The sequence below is a fragment of the Neofelis nebulosa genome, chromosome 8 (genome assembly GCF_028018385.1).
Source record: "Neofelis nebulosa isolate mNeoNeb1 chromosome 8, mNeoNeb1.pri, whole genome shotgun sequence".
In the NCBI taxonomy this organism is placed as follows: Eukaryota; Metazoa; Chordata; class Mammalia; order Carnivora; family Felidae; genus Neofelis; species Neofelis nebulosa.
This window is the reverse complement of record NC_080789.1, coordinates 119,780,540-119,795,738: the sequence shown is the minus strand read 5'-3', so window position 1 is coordinate 119,795,738 and position 15,199 is coordinate 119,780,540.

Sequence of the window (15,199 nt, the reverse complement as noted above, 5' to 3'; positions counted from 1 at the left end):
GAAGAAGTAGTAAACCCATCTCTTAAGATAGGGCCAGTGTTTTTAGCTCTCCTCAAACTTCACATTTTGGACTACAGTTAATGGATCCTACATGATCCAAATTAGATAAGTGTTTTGTCCTTCACATCCCTTTGGATAGCTATAGTTAGGGTGATGCAGTTTGAAAATCAAGACACATGATTAAAATCTAGGATGTAATTATCAACGGAACTACTTAGTAGTGGATATAGAAGTAAAATTACTTATCTCTTTCATGAGAAAAGTTTTCCCAAAATTCAGAGTATTTGAATTGTCTTAATAGAAGTATGCTTATAGTTATAGGTGGCAGTTTTTCCGTATTATTTGGAATCCATTCCTATATAATTTGCCTATTATTTCTCTTTATAATGAACATTGTCTCTTTTGGCAACTGAAATCACACACAATCATACACACACATTTAGCTTTCTTTTCTTGGTAGTAACTATAATTTTAACCATGATTTATATTTGTGAATTTCCTGGATATTTTATTTCTGAATTAAAGATTGCCACTAAAAGGATCTATAGTGTAATGGACTACTCTCAACCACAAGATGGCATTCCTAACATAATTTGTCTTTGCTGATAACGTTCTGCTTCATTTCCTAAGAGACCTACCTCTGTGAAGAAGCATCTTAAAAGTTGTAAAAAAAAAAAAAAAAAAAAAAAAAAATAGCTGAATGAGCAGAAACAATTTGTTTAAAAAAATATAAAAATTCAAACCAGTTTTATGTTAACATTAGATCTCTGGTTTGTTTCTACAAAGTTCTAAAACCAAAAATTGAAAATCAGAAGCAGTGACAAAATAATGGGAGGACTCAAAGTTCACTTATTCATGTGTTCTTATTTAGTTTACTTATTTTTTGCATATCTTATTTTTTTTAATATCTGTTTTAAGTAGATGGCATATTTAGAAAATGCAGCTAAATGTTTGCTGTGTGTATAAGAATGCACTATTTCTAAAAGGAGGACAAAAGTGTTTTTTTTTTTAAGACATGATTTATGTCCTTGAGAACCGTAGTTAGGGAGACAAAAAAATGCACGACACAAAGGAGTTACTGCAAGATAGTTGATGAGTAAGTAAAATATTAGTGATACAGCTAAGTGTTGTAAGGATTAAAAGAGGCAAGGGTTGCCGTGGAATAGTCAGAAAACATTTCACCCAGGACGTAGGATCTGAGGTGAGTCTTGAAGGATGGAAAGATTTTCTAGGTGAAAAGGAAGGGGAAATACATTCTAGGCAGGGGGAAGGGAAACGAATTAAGGTGAAATGCCCAAGAGAACGCTGGCATTTATTTATCTGTAGTCCCTTTGTTCTCACTGCCCCAACCTGTTACTCATGCCTTCACTTCTCAAAGCCAGGTCTGTCCTTTCCCTCTCAGCTGATAACCTTGCCTCATTCAAGAGGAGCAAGCTACCATATATGATGGACTTGCGTTTACAGCGACTGTATGAATCTGTGCCTGTTTCTATCCTTCCTTACTGCCCTTTGGCTGAATTAGTCGTGCTCCCCCTCAGTTCAGAGGCGAACCTCTTCAAGTGTGCCTTGCCTAATTAGTCATCCCTGCTGTTTCTCCACCCTCTCCCCTTTGATGGAAATGTTCTGTGTCATTCAGCTGCTCTCCATATCTTAGAAAGCACAAGAGCAAAACAAAATCTCTAAACATTCATATTTCTTCCTATCTACTCTTTTATTTCTTTATATTCAAGATGAATGCTCTTCAAAAAGAGTTGTCTACATGTACAGTCACCATTTTCTTGCCTCTCATTTTCTCCACTTTGTCAAGTATATGCACAGTTTAAGAATGAATAATAAAACAAATACCCATGTACTCACCACCTTGCTTTGAAAGTAGAACATTACTCACATCTCTGATAGCCACACTGTCTTCTCTTTGATCACGTGCACTTCTCTCCCCCAGAGGTAACTATATCCTAAATTTTCTATTCATCATTCCCTGGTTTGTTTTTATAGCTTTTCACTGTTTAGTTTTTCCTCTCTTTGAATTTTATGTAAATACACTCACACTGCATGTATTTTTACATGACTTTCTCTTGCTCAAAAACTTTAAAATTCATCCATCCAGATGAATGGAGCCACAGTTATTAATTTTTATTACTGTATAATAGTCCATTGTATGAATACCACCATCTATCCATTACCAGTTAGTGGACATCTAGATTGTTTAAGTTTTATCTGTTCTTATATGCAGTAGGTACACTTTTGTAAAATTTGTGTTGAAGGTTAGTGAATATGAACTTTCAAACGTTTGTGCTTCTTTCTAATAACATGTAAAAATCGATATCATATCTTGGCATTATTAAAAATGCTTTATGAAATGAAAATTTATTATCAAAGTTCTGGCTCTGATTATAATTTCTAGCTTTAACTATCTTTGAAATTATTTTATAATGCCATAACTATAGTGAAAATAAGATTTATGAGGAAAAAAATTAATATTACATATTAATAGAAAATCATAAAATATGTTTCCATCAAAATAGAGTTTAGAAGGCAATAAATTATTTTGTTTGAGGTTTTTGTCAGATTGGAATAGCAAATCACTTTTAAAAAGAATCACTTATGCAAATACTGTTTCACTCCTTTAAATAATTTATAAACCTTATGTAATTCACACTACTTAATGTTAGTTTTTTTTTAAAGGCCGTTTTCATGTGAATCTCAAACCCATGAAAACATAAATAGTATAGCTTTTGCCCCTGTCCAGGAACATGAATAAAATCTACATATGAAATATTTATTTGCGTGGACCCTGAGTGTGTGCTCCAACCATTAAAATCAGTAGTTTCATCTCTTGAAACTTTAAAACAAATATTTTCTTTCAAAATCAAAGTTAGCATAAGCTCCTCTGAGTCAAAACAGCAGAGCCAAGAAAGTTTCCAGTGTCATACAAAAGTGACCTGTCAAAGACAGGAAACTGAATCAGCATGTCTAACAATACTCTGATCCATTGGCATTTTTTTCACCAGAGCTCTACATCAAAAAGTTGAATTTGCTTCCAATAGAAGGCTGCATTAGTCAATCTAGCTATTTTTCTTTTAAAACTCTTTTATTTCTGAGTTCTTATGACTTTCTTCTTCCAAGTGGTGATAACAATCGTCTTGAGGAGTCACTGCACTGAAGTTACATGTGCAGATGTGTCACTAATTAGGTTATCATAATAGACTTTATTGAGAGTTTAGTGGCCTATAATATGCAGAGTTAAAATTGCAGGTTAAATTTCATTTATTAATAATAGGAGAGCTTATAATTTAACTTACTTAAATCCATAATGAATTGTTTTAAATAAATTTTCATATTTGGTGAATGAGTTCTAAAATTAGTCAATGTAATATCATCTCATAGCAAGTGTAATGGTATCCTTACAAGGCTTTTTGAACAAATGCTTTGTTGTTGTTTTTTTAAAATGGAAACTTTGAGATCCATTCTCCGGAGTTCATGAGAAATGCTAAAATAAGAGAAACCTCCAGAAGCCATTTGAACAGTTTGAAGTTAATGAAGTTAATACCTTTTGACGAAAAGGCATCTTCTGGGCACTCTATGACACAAATATTAACACATGTTGATTTTTAATTGTTTAATTGTATTTCAGATTAAACAAGGCTTATTTGTACTCATAGTAATATTAAAATTTAATTATGTGCTCAACAATGGGTTTCTTTCAAAGCCATGTAAAAAATACTGTTTTGGGTACACTTGGCAACATGTGCCCCAGGGTGGTAATCCATGTGATAGTACATCTTTTTCTTTAAAATTAGAGGACTTCTGTGTTTCAAAATGTTTTGTGTACAGCATTCATTGTCTCTTGTTCTTATTGAATAACTAGTATTTTGGAAAACAACTTCTTGGGTAAGATTTAAAGTTTTAATTTTAGCGCTTTGAAGAAAGAACTTGAATATTCTCACCTGTTACCTAAGATATCTTCTCTTTGGCCAAATAAAATGGCGACTCATCTGGTAGGACCTGAAGTTGACATAAGGTTTTATTTTGATTTGGGTTCCAAAAACATAATTCATCAAGGATACCTGTTTTCCCTTCATGGGTCTCAGAATTGGATCGACATTTTTTTTTTTACCTATTTTTAATGACTGCCAGTCTCTGGTAAAATAATATTGATTATAAACATTGATAAACTGCATAATATTTTAAAATTGGGTCTATAAATTAGGAATTGTAGAAAGAGAGGGCTAAATAAGCTGCCCTCGGGCTCAGAGGTGGAGGTGTGTTACAGGGTGAGATTAGCTGGCAAGAGGAAGTTTCTCATCTCCATAGGTTAGGGGGGTGTCAGTACTGATAGATGAACTCTTGGGGGAGAGGGAAATTCATCTTTAAATTTCTACTGTAGTAAACACAATGTAGTGATTACTAAATGTTTACCAAAAGATACTGTGTCTTACTTAAATTTGGTCTTTTCTGGACAATTGATCTCCTTTTACCTCAGTTTCTCTATGTGTTATAGATGGATAATACTTATAATTTGCCCCACTCTTTGAAGAACAATGTCACTGAGATTAGTAAATAACTAAGCGCACCCTCTTTGGAGTTAAACTGCTATATAAATAATTTCTATATAAATGTTCTATAGTGACTTGGGAATTAATTCCTCAACTGGGAGTATATGCCCTTGATCAGGAATGCTCTAATGAATTACTGAAAATGGTAGTCTAATATATTCGGAAGGTCGGTGGTTTATTCCCAGGGCAGTAGATTTCAAACTATAATGCACATCAGAATGAACTTGGGTATGAAAGACACTTGCTGGGGTGAGCAGTTGGTGTTATACACAGGGGATGAATCACTGGAGTCTATTCCTGAAATCATTATTGCACTATATGCTAATTTGGGTGTAAATTAAAAATAAATAAATAAATAAGTAAATTAAAAAATATGTAATAAAAAAAAGAATTAACTTGGGTCCTTGTTAAAAATACTGATTCCTTAGGTTCAGGCTTAGGTTCTGGCCCATCAAGTCAGGAGTAAGACCTAGAAACTCGTATTATATGTTTATTATTTATTTATTTATTTATTTATTAAAAAAATTTTTTTTAATGTTTATTTATTTTTGAGAGACAGAGACAGAGCGTGAAAGGGGGAGGGGCAGAGAGAGAGGGAGACACAGAATCCGAGGCAGGCTCTGGGCTCTGAGCTGCCAGCACAGAGCCCGACGTGGGGCTTGAACTCACAAACTGTGAGATCAAACTGTGAGCTGAAGTCAGACGCTTAACTGACTGAGCCACCCAGGTGCCCCTAGAAACTCATATTTCAAAAAATTATTTATAATTATGGGAACATGCAGATAACAAACTTACCACGTTAACCTTTTTTAAGTGTACATCTCTGTTTTTAAGTGTACAGGACTGTTAGGTATATTCACTTGTTGTGCAACCAATCTCCAGAACTCTTTTCGTCTTGCAAAACTGAAACTCTATACACATTGAACGCCTCCCCATTTCCCTCTCCTGCCAGGCCCTGGCAACCACCATTCTACTTTCTCTTCCTATGATTTGACTACTCTAGTTATCTCATATAAATGGAATCATACAGTGTTTGTCCTTTTGTGACTGCTTACCTCACTTAGGACAATGTCCTCAAGTTTCCATTCACGTTGTACCACATTTTGTCTGTCTGTTCATCCACTGACGGTCACTTACATTGCTTGTACATTTTGGCTATTGTAGATACGGCTGCTATAAACATGGGTACAAATATCTCTCCAAAACACCACTTTCAAGTTTCTTGAATGTATTTCCAGAAATGGAGTTGCTAGATCGTGTAATTCTATTTATATAATTTGGGGGGGGGGGGACTGCCATATTGTTTTTCATAGCAGCTACACCATTTCCTATTCCCACCAATGAGGGCTTGTATTAGTTTTAAATTGTGCTTTTAAAAACAGAGTTATACATATACTTAATTTTAAAAGTCAAACAGTTTTGAAAAGCTGAGGAGATGGCAGACTATTGTCCCCAAAAAATCATCTCCAGTATCCTGAGATTTGAGCTTTTTTTTTTTTTAATGTTTGTTAATTTATTTTGAGAGAGAGGGAGAGTGAGCAGGGGAGGGGCAGAAAGAGAGGAAGAGAGAGAATCCACGCAGACCACTCTGTCAGGGCAGAGCCCAACACAGAGCTGGATCCCGCAAACTGAGAGATAATGACCTGAGCCACAATCAATGTCGGACCCCCAACTGACTAAGCCACCCAGACGCCGTCCCAATCCTGTTTTATGTTAGGAAGAAAAGGAAGGAGGAGGGAGTTGAAGTCAAAAGGTGACTGATATCTGTAGACTTTGAAGAAAGTTGAGTAACTTCTTTGTCCTTAGTCAGTTGATCTTTGCATACAGGAATCTGTTCATGTCATTCCTGTAAATCTTAAACATAGCATAGTCATTTCTGTATGTACTTCTCTCCTCAGGTGAAGTAGATTTGGGGTAAAAAGCACTTTTTGCAAATCCTAGCTGTAACATGCCTACTTGCAGGGCTAAGCAGAAGTTTCTAAAGTATAGATCACAGCAGCAAGGGAAATAGATGCAACATGGAGTCAGACATGCTAAATTCCTTCCTGGTACACATATTGGCACATTATTCCTGCTTTAAGGAAACCTGTTTCAACTATGTTTAACCCTTTCTTCTCAAATTTATTTGTCAATTGAAAGGAAAATTATAAATATTTTGCAAGACATACTTCAAAAAGTGTTCAAATAGGGAAATAAAGGCTGAGGACTTTGAAGAAGTTTCATGGATCTTAAAGTAGTGCCTCTACATCATTTTTTCTTTTAAGTAAGGAAACAATTTAATCCAACCTATTTGAAAATAAAATGAAAACTAGACAATAATGAGTTCAACATAAAATTTGTAGGGATGCAGTTACAGTGGAAGTCAGATATGTAAGGCTTGCAATGCATTTAATATGTATGTGCATGTACATGTATGCATATATGTGTGTATACGTATATATACGCTAGAAAAAGAACTTATAACTCCCCACAAAAGATTTAAGAATTAAGGAAAATACCAACCAACACTCATGACTGAATTACCTGCCTTCATTAATCATAACCATAGATTGGCTATGGCTACAAGAGTTAGACAAAAATTAACTAAAGCATTCTGTGAAAATCGGTTATATATAATTACAGAAAAGAATATTATATATTTTATTATTGTTTATAATTTTGCTATACATCATGTACTCAGTAAAGGTATAACAAACACCCACTTTTTTTTCAGAAAGCCTTTTACTACTACTGCACTGATTATATGGCAAACATATAATATCACTTTTCTAAAATCTGAAGAAGTTTTAATTCCAAAACACATTTACCCTATGGGTTTTGGATAAGGGATTATGAACCTGCTCATTTTAGCACAGTTCTCTAATAGAGCAGAAAATATATGCAAGAAAATAGCATTTCTGCTGGGTCAAGTGGTTTAAATAAATGATTTAATATCCTGATTTGACAAAATTTAAGATTATTCGTATTTGTTTTCAGTTTCAAGGCTCAAGTCAAGTAGCAGTTTTCGAAAAACAGTTTTACTTGCCCTCGATAGTACTTTTTTCCTCTCCAGTTTCCAAGCAGATTATCTCTCCAATCTGGTTGAGATTTTAAATATAATTGGTTGACATAATATTTAAACAACTGCCAAATCAATATGGGTCATTACCAGAAAATACATCATTTCTTGTAAATTCCACATCTGTGTAGTTTCTTGTCTAATAAAGCAATGTAACTTAATCCTAAAAGATCCTAATGCTTGTTTTTTCACAGTATTTTGTATATTTTCCAGATGAAGAGTCCTCAGGTCAAGAGGTACCCCTTTTCCTTTTCAATGTGGTAGTCTAGTATGAAGAAATACAGATCGTCTTGCTCCTGAGAAAAGTTGAATATAACAATATTTTACTGGCAGTGGAAAGAAGGAAAATATTAGTTTAAATCAGGTCAAGAGCATAAAATTTCTACTGGGAAAAAGTAGTACCAAAATGAAATAAAATTTTAGGGAAAAAATAACCAAAGTTAAAATATCCTTTGACATATGTAGGCCATTCTTGTCGAAGAGGAAAAAAATACGTGTAGGAACTTTATAATTTTCAAAATGGTTACACACATATTATTTTATTTGATCTACCCCAAACCTCAGATAGGTTGATGTGGTCAGCAGAATGAGAGGTTCAGAAATTATGATTTGTCCACATACACACAGTCAATCAGATTTAGAGACCTTATATTCTACTAATCACACTTTTAGGAGAATAATGTATAAACTAGAATGCAAATTTATTGATTGATAATGGTAGATATGTTTTTCTAGGGACCATAGATTTGGTTTTCTCCATCCAGGACCCTCCATCCCTTATATGAAAGTAGGAAACAGGCAGTCAGTAGTTTACTTGGTAAACATGAGGTCAAACCAAAGAAAGTATAGTTTTAAGGGATATTTTCCCTCACAATCTTCTGTGTCTATCCCATGAAAAGAAAGTCTCTTTAGTGAACATAGTATTCTTACCTGCTTGACTCAAGGTCATTCTTCTCTGGACAGTCCTGCTGTGTGGACCCACTGCTAAATTCTGATCTTTGGGTGTCAGTTCACTATACTTCAAGATCGCACATATGGGTGAACGTGTTCCTTTTATGGACTTGTTACAAAACAAAAAAGTCATAGTCTCAGCACTTGGGAAACTTATGGAGAACTTCGATAAGTCATTTAACTTATTACAAGATCATGTGATAAATATTACGAGCAGGACCAGAGAGAAAAATGGTGTGTCTTGAGAAAGCTAACTAGGTCTTTATTTTCCCTTGAAACTGATGTTCCTTAAGTATCTGACCCACTTTTCTTTTGGAAAGAAACCACAGTTTTGCACAGACCACCACACCACAAGCACAGTGCAGGGAAGGATGTTTGTTGGCAGAGGATGCCCTCTCCTATATTGTTCCAAACAGCTTTGCTCTGACTCCAAACCTGCACACCCTAACCAGCAAAATAAAAACATGGGAACTAACCAAATGCTCCCTCTTTGAAAGGCAGTTTAGAAATCATTTATTGCTATTCAAGCATATTCTTGGGTCTTCTCAGGCTTCTGATTTCCTAGAAGCCTATCAAAGTAATCCTTTTAACCATGTATAGTATTGATAAACACAAATTTTCTCTCTCAGCAGTCTTCCTGATTAAGGTTAAGTCTTCTTGAAGATTGGTGTACTGAACAATTGCCTGGCTAACGCTTCCCTAACCCACGTCAAGCCATGATCATGTTTCAGGAACCAAGAAGAGAGACAGACTTGAGAGTGAGGGACTAAAGAAGGTATTCTGGAGGAGATGACCACATCTGAGTCAAAGATTAAAAGTCAAGGGGTGCCTGGGTGGCTCAGTCAGTTAAGTGTCTGACTCTTGATCTCAGCTCAGGTTGGGATCTCATGGTTTGTGGGTTCGAGCCCTGTGTTGGGCTCTGCATTGGCAGTGTGGAGCCTGCTTGGTATTCTCTCTTTCTCCTTCTCTCTTTGCCCCTCCCCTGCTTGCATTCTGTCACTCAAAATAAATAAATAAAAACAAAAAAATTTTAATTAAAAATAAAAGTTAAGTGACATTTACATAGGTAAATTGGTGGGTAGTGGGAAACAATATGTCCTGAAGTACAGTATGTATTGTTCAGTTTGCCTGGAACAAACTGTGTAAATGTGAGGTTATAAAGATGAAGGCTAGAAAAGCAGGCAGGATCCATGAGTTTATAATTTTTGAAGCTATGATGTGTCGCTGAGGGATCTTAAGCAGAATACCATAATCAACTCTTTGTTTTAGAACTATCAGGCTAGTATGATCATGCTGGAAAGATCATGCTAGCTGGCGATGGGGAGTGGGAGGGGTGGAGGGAAGGGCCTCCAGGGCCTCCAATTAGGAGTCCAGAGTATGGACTGAGGAGGTGGAAAGTGAGCAGTTTCAAGAAAAATTGGGAAGTCACTTTATAGGATTTGGTGACAGATTCAATGAGAAGGGCATAGAGAGGGATTCTGGTTTATAAACTGGATGGATGGTTTTACCATTCACAAAGATCAAGAATATAGAAGGACGTGCAGATTTGATGATGCGGGAGTAGGGAGCACATGTGGACTGTTTCACGTGCCCAACTCACGGAAAATTTAATTTGCACTTTTATTTCCCACTGCATCTTCAAATTGTCTCCAAACCCTCTTCAAAGAAGAGAAGGAAAATACCTCAGTCATTAATGAAAGCATACAGGAATTTTCAAAAGTTTTACCTCCAAATAAATGCAATTTCTATGTTTCCCCTAACTTCCAAACCTTTCTTGCTCTTCTTTCCTCCTTATATTGTTTTACTAGAAATGACTTCATAAACCCTGCCCATCTATTTATCAACATTTTCAGGATTTACTTCATTTCATTGTTCCCCCAGCATCCACCATGCCTGCTCTTTTTAGCTTTATTAGTTATATGCTGTTTCTAATTCCTAGAGTTAACTTGCTAACCTCCCAGATATCTTTCTTATAAATACTTATCATTTTTACAATTTGAATATAACTCTCTTTAGAAGTCTAAATTTTTTGGTACCTGCCACAGTATCAGTATGTTAATAAATTTTTAGTTAATTGACCTCTTGATAGACTTCATTCTGATAACTGGCAATAAAATGTAACCCACACTCAATTTTTGGGCAGTTTTCTTATGTAATGGGACATTTTAACTTGCAGTCATTTCCAAGGTACAAAATATTATAGGACACTTCAGATTCTCTGTGGGTGCCATTTTGTCCAATATCTGTCTTTGTTGTGTTTGTTTATTTATTTGATCTAGGGTAAGGTATCATAGAAAATGATAGTTTCCCTTAGAAAATGAGCTGTTTTTTAAAAATTTTTTTTGGTTATCTGGAAAAATGACAGAAGTTTGATAGCTGTCTGAAAGATTCTCATGAAATTTATGCTTTCAATAGACATGGAGCGGGGTGGTGTCCCCATTTCCCTATCTGAGTTATGGTGCTACCTGTATATAAATTTTGTGATATTCACTGATAATAATACATGAGTTAGGCAATCAACTCTTAGAGAACTTAGGTGTATGATTTAAAAGATACTCTTTTTACAGCAACAGTGAGCACCTTTCTCATATGCAAAGGCCTCTGTTTCTTAATCTATACAATTGATACACATCTGTTATGGGGCTCTAATAAAATAATGTGTGTGAGGAGATTTTTACAAGAATACGTGACATTATTCTTATGGGTGCTGTTACTATTACTGTCTTAAATTTTGAAAGAGCTTATCTTAGAAAATCAGAGATTTCTTTAGTAGTCATTTTAAAATCACTTTTGGAATGATTTTAACATATTCAAGAAGAATCTTTCTAATACTGTTATTAGGTTGATATCTGAAATGAATGCCGATTATTGATACTGGAATAGAATGGATGAATATGATTTCAAATGCACACTTTTGTTTCAAATTGTGTTTTATTAAATAGCTTTTGAATCGTATCTATTTTTCAAATGTCAACTATATAGAATGACCTAGACCTACACTGCATGCTTAGTATTTGGATTGAGAAAGGTTCCATAGTTGTCAAAGGTAGCACGGCTTATTTAAATAAGAATGTGTATACTGAGAATCATTGACATCCCTTTGGCAATTTGTTTGCATAGCAGGTGTCTCTAAATTAATTCCAAGTTTTCAATGCCAGGAATTTTGATAGTCATTTTAGCAGAACATTGCTTTAAATTATTTACCCTGGTGCTGTGAATTTTCAAATATACCTTTGTGAAATGAGTTTAATGCTACGTAACAATTCTAAATGCCAGAATCAAAAGCTTGAAAAATGTTTTTTATAATAGGATCTTGGTGAGTGATGCCTACTTAGAAAGCAAATTCATCAAGCTTTGCTCGAATACCCAAATTTTCTCTTTTTAATAGGGACTGTTTTGCTCTGGCAAACACTCAAAATGGTGTTCACTGAAAATGGTCACCATGTTATGTTCCTGACATTTTCTTATCCTCTAGCTATAAGCAATATTTAAGTCTGTGTTGAGATTTTTTTTAATGTTTTTATTTATTTATTTTGAGAGAGATAGAGCATGAGCGAGGAAGGGGCAGAGAGAGAGAGAAGGAGAGAGAGAATCCCAAGCAGGCTCTGCACTATCAGCACAGAACCTGACACAGGGCTCAATCTCAGGAACCATGAGCTCACGACTTGAGCTGAAATCAAGAGTCTGTAGCTTAGTCAACTGAGCCACCCGGGCACCCCTAAGTTGATGTGGAGATTTGTAACTGAGTGGTATTGTTCCAGTTACCTATGCATGACGAGGGAGTGCCACAACCACCCTTTGCTACCTGTCCTGTGGATTAGGAGCTCAGGTAACACTCAGTGGAAATGGCTCATCCTTGTTTCATGTGGTATGAGCTGGGACAATGTTACTAGACCTCCAGGATCCCAAAAAACTTTACTTCCAATTCTGGGCGTTGGGGCTGGCTATTAGATGTGGTGCCTCCATTCTCCTCGGTCTTCTATCCCTCTGGGCCTCCCTCCTCATGTGATTCCTCTTCCCAGTGAGATAGCCTTAACATGGCTGCTGCATTCCAAAAGCAGAAGCAGAAGCTAGCAGGGTACCTAAGATATAGGCTCCAAAACCCAAAAGCACCACTTCCTCTACATTCTGTTGGTCAAAGCAAGCCACATGGCTAGTTTGATTCAGGAGAAGTGTGTGCCTCCTCTCAACGGGAAGAATAGCAAAGTGACATGGGAAGGGGGTGTGGACCTGGGGAGGCACGGTTCATCGAGGACCCTTTTAAACCATGTACCACAGTTATATTAAATGTTCCTCTTAAAATTAAAGTTCCTCTTTTTTTAAAGTTTATTTATATTTGAGAGAGAGAGAGAAAGAGAGAGAGAGAGAGAGAGAGAGAGAGAGAGAGAGAGAGAGAGCGCATGTGAGTGGAGGAGGGGAAGAGACAGAGGGAGACACAGAACCCAAAGCAGGCTCCAGGCTCTGAGCTGTCAGCACAGAGCCCAATGTCGTGGGGCTCAAACTCACAAAGCATGAGATCATGACCTGAGCCAAAGTCAGATGCCTAACCGACTGAGCCACCCAGGTGCCCCTGAAGTTCCTCTTTTTTAAGAGGAACTCATGTAAATCAGGAAGACAAAGCTTCTTGGTCATGATTTGAGAATTTGAACGCTAAGATAAAATAATGTTGAAAATAATAATAATATTCGAAACCAATGGCAGTTTAACCTTTTGTTCTTTCTTCCTTAGACGAAGTTGTGATACTGTCTTCCTTACTTTGGTGAGAACTTGTGTACGTAAGTTCGGAAAATATGCCATGCATGCCTTTTAAATAGCTTCATTTCCAAATTTGACAAGATGGTACATACCTGCCCATGTCAATAAGTATATGAACAGAATTTTAAATGACTGCATAGAACTGTATAAAGATGTACAATTATATATTTAATCCCCTTTTTGAAGTATTTATCAATTCTTTATTAATGTATTTATTTATTTACTTACTTATATAGTTTTTGCTGTTTTAAGCAATACCAGAATGAGCAGTTTCGGTGTTTTTGATCACTTATTTATACCAAATTACTAGGGGTGTAATTTTGAGATGAGGGTTATAAACACTAACAATTCTGAGGCTGTCCTTCAGAAAAGAAGCTATTCTGCCGTCTTATGATTTCCATGGTTTTAATGAGAAACTGCAGTAATTTGGATCATTGTTGCTCCTGATGTGATCTATCCTTTTCCTTTAGCTGTTTTCAGGGCTTTTCTGTGTTTTTTATTTCTAGCAGGTTAGATTATGGTAGGTCTAGCCAAAGCTTTCTTCGAATTTATTCTGTTCAGAGTTTGCTAAACTTCTTGAATCTATAAACCTATGCCTTTCACCAGATAAGGGAAGCATTTGGCTATTATTTTGTCAGATATTTTTTTCTGTCCCAACATCCCTCTTCTCGGTCTAGGACTCCATTGTCATGTATGTTACACGTTTTCATGATGTCACATAGGTTCCTGAAACTCTGTCACTATTTTCTCTGTTCTTTTCTGCAGTGCTTTTTCCCCCTCTATTCTTCACATTTGATCATTTTTATTGATCTGCCATCAAGTTCACTGACATTTTCCTCTGCACCTCCATTATTTTCATGAGTTCCTCCAGTGATTTTCTTATATCAGTTATTATATTCCAAGTCTTCCGTTTGGTTCTTTTCATTGTTTTCATTTCTCTGCTGATGTTTCCCATTTTTTGGAGGGAAATCTACAAGATAGCTTCTGTACTGTTCAAAAATTCCCAGGGGTGCCTGGATGGGTCAGTTGGTTAAGTACCTGACCCTTGGTTTTAGCTCAGGTCTTGATCTCACAGTTCCTGAGTTTGAACCCAGAGTTGGGCTCCTGCATGGAATCCTCTCTCCCTCTCTATCTGCCCCTTCCCAGCTCATGCATTCTCTCTCTCTCTCTCTCTCTCCCTCTCCCTCTCAAAATAAACTTTAAAAAATAAATAAATAAAAGTTCCAAGATTGTGAAAGATAAAAAGACTATAGAACTGTCCCAGGTTAAAGGACACTAAACAGATGTAACAGCTAAATGCAACCTGTGATCTTGGGTTGGATCCTGGACCAGACATCATTTTTTCTTTTGATAAAAAGAACATTTGTGGGTTAGTTGACAAAATTTGAATGTGGGTTAGATAAAAGTATTATATCAATGTTAATTTTCTGAGTTTAATAATTGTGCCTTGGTATCATAAGGAAAAGTCCTTGTTAATAGGAAATTCATACTGATGTTTTTTAGAAGTAAGGAGTGATCATCCTTGCTGCATTTTTCTCTGCAATACTTTGGAAAAAAGAAATAAAGAAAATGTGTTAAAATGGTTAAGATTTGAAGAATCTGAATGCAAAGCATATAGGAATTCCTGTACTCTTTGAAAGTTTTCTGTTAGTCTAAAATTAGTTCAGCATATAAAGTATAAAAAACTTCAAGGTCATGAAAATTAAAGAATGATCTAAAAACTGTTCAAGATTGAAGAGTACAAGGAGATAAAAATGCAATGCAGGATCTGGACTTAATTGTAGATCTATAAATGGGATTCTTAGAACAATCAGCAAAATTTGAGAGAAATGTTTGGATTATATGGTGGTAGCATATCAGTATTAAGTTCCTGATTTTG